The 2,650-nt window shown below is 36.4% G+C and overlaps 1 pseudogene; it reads left to right on the top strand.

Moving 5' to 3' along the window:
- The first annotated feature begins 870 nt into the window (after positions 1–870).
- On the top strand, positions 871–2,450 carry LOC138810089 (large ribosomal subunit protein uL1m-like; annotated as a pseudogene).
- Positions 2,451–2,650: the final 200 nt, after the last annotated feature.

The raw sequence follows: 2,650 nt of genomic DNA, 5'->3' as shown, positions 1-2,650 counted from the left end.
GAGTAACACACACACACACATGCATTCATGGAAAATATGCAAAGATTTCTTCTGAGCCAGAATTAGATTAGGAAAGGTTTTGAAATATTGAATATGTTGTGTAAATTTTAAACTTGCTTAACTATTGGCTTTGGATTATAGTTTGTATGCAAATTATTTAAAATTATTAAAATTCCAAGGAGGTTTTTCTGGCACCTGTGGAAAAATGTTGCTGGCAGTTTGTAGAGGGTATCAAGCTGCTTCAGTTCCCAAAGACTTACAAGGATGGTCTCATTCTAAGTCTGCTGCAATTCCTTTTTTTTCCCTTCTGGCACCAAATTTTACCTAGCTTACTTGTTCTATTTCTCAGTTATCTCCCTTTCCTGATTCTTTTCTGTTAATCCTGGAAAGCACTTTTCTCTAACTTGGTTTAGGTTGGTGGCTATATACATCTGTTAGGTTTTTTTCAAGGGTGAACTTGAAAACTGTGAACAAACATTTCCCTCTTTTGATGACACTCTCCCCAAACAATAAATGTCTAAGAGTACTGTGTCTTGTGTTTTGAGCTTGCTGTGCACTTTCTTGATTCTCCTCCCTCTGCCTCCCACCATTTAGAACAGATTAACTGTGATTAAGACTTGGTTTTTCCAGCTTCCTGGTTTTTATATTTTCCCACTCGGAGAACTTTCACTGACAGCATTTAAAAAATACCACCTCCTGGATTCTCAGTGTACTCAGTGTACATTTGCAAGACTGGTAGTATTTTCTTAGATTCATGTTGTTAAAATGAAATCAAATCATTGTGCACAAAAGTGTTGGTGCCCAGCATGAATACATGGGACATTTTTCTTTATAGTTAAGAAAAATTAACAACAATTTGGAGTGGCCAACATGGCAGCAATAATGAGATGCCCTAAAATTGTGATACATCAACAAAGACACTCTTTAATGTTCTGGTACCCGACAGGTATTTATTTGGCTACTGCTGCTCCTACTGCAAAGCCTTAAAACAAAGAAAAACATCAGATGAAAACTGAGGTAGAATAAATAATCATACCACTACATGGAAGATGAACCTATGGATAATGTCCACTTAAAACACATACTAGTTATTGCAAATAAGAAAAACCACGGGACCTATGTTTCTTTGGGCCTGGCTTACTTCACTTAATATAATTTTTCCAAGTCTTTCCATTTCCTGACAAATGGGGAGATGTCATTCTTTCTGATGGAGGCATAGAATTCCATTGTATATATACCACATTTTTTTGATACATTCATCTACTCAGGGGCATCTGGGTATATGTCTGGGAAAAGCAGAAAAAATCAGGTAAGATGATGTTAAGTGAAATGAACCCCAAGATAGGGGCACTGTGTTTTTTTCTTTCTTGCTATTGTTTCTAATGTATTTATAAGGTACCATGTGATTTTTATTGTTGCTTTGTATGTCCCTCCCCCATGGTATAACCCCTGTTTTCACTGTATTTGATGTTGGTATAATTTGGGGAGCAGAAGGGAAAAAACAAATTGTTTAAATAGGAATACAGGTTGACCCATTGCAACAATGAGATGTGCAGGATACTATGTTGAAAAACGAACTTTACAATTTACACATGGGTGGAGGGGTTAGAGGAGGGGGGAGTGTAGTTGAGGAGGTGGGAGGGAAGGGATGGTGGGGGAAAACAAAAAGGAGGCAACAATTCTTGATAAGAAATGTACTCACTACCTTGCTCATGTAACTTTTACCTCTCTGCACAGTATTTTCACAATACAAAACATTTAAAAATAATTTAGAAGTAACTATTAAAAAAACCACTTATTATACTCAAGGCAGATATATGAGGTGTAGAAGCTGTTCATTTGTTTAAGGAATTTCAAATTCTGGACTTTACTGATTGAAAGCAAAGTGATTATCTTGATTTAATGTTGGCTATTTAATGTTCCACTATGTCCCATTGTGAATATACTGGCAAACTATTCATCTCTTCAGAGATGAATAAAGTTGCTGTATTTACAGGGAATGCATCAGAGATTAAAATCTCAGAAGAAAATGGAGCTGCATTTTCTGGGACCAGTAATCTGATTCAGAAGATTTTGGGTGAACTTCAAATAGATTTGATGTGGCTGTTCCCAAAATAAATCTTGAGCTTAATCCATTGAGAAAGAAACTGAAAAAAGATACCTTAAGTTTGGTTGGAATTCCAAATGCTTGAATTATTTAAAACTGGTCGTGAAATTAAATTAGATGAAGAAAGGGCAATCTTTCTCAGCACCAAAATAGCAACATTGGACATGTCAAATAGCAAACTAGCTGCCAATCTGAAAACAGTTATGACGAAGTCTGACAGGTAGACCATTGAATTTAGATTCCTCTTTCCTCCCATGGTTCAAGTGAAGGCTTGCTGTGGGAGATCGATCCGCTGTTGCCTAAAGAAGTAGAAACTGAAGAAAGTGACAAGGAAGCTGTGTAGATGTACTGACAATTCCTCCCCTCCCCCCCAGTGGATTTAAAAGCATCAGATAAAAACAATCATTTCCAAAAAAGAGAGAGAAAAAGAAAACCTACTTGTTTGATTCAAAAACACTTTCAGATAACCAGTAAAGTCTCCATTTGATGGAATACTTAACTCATTTTAGTGGTGTAGCTAAAGTCTGAGAATCAGGTAGAAGG

The sequence above is a fragment of the Dipodomys merriami genome, unplaced genomic scaffold, assembly GCF_024711535.1.
Source record: "Dipodomys merriami isolate MVZ:Mamm:240054 unplaced genomic scaffold, mDipMer1.0.p SCAF_5, whole genome shotgun sequence".
NCBI lineage: Eukaryota > Metazoa > Chordata > Mammalia > Rodentia > Heteromyidae > Dipodomys > Dipodomys merriami.
Note: the sequence above shows the minus strand (reverse complement) of the source record. Positions and strands in the feature narration are given on the sequence as shown.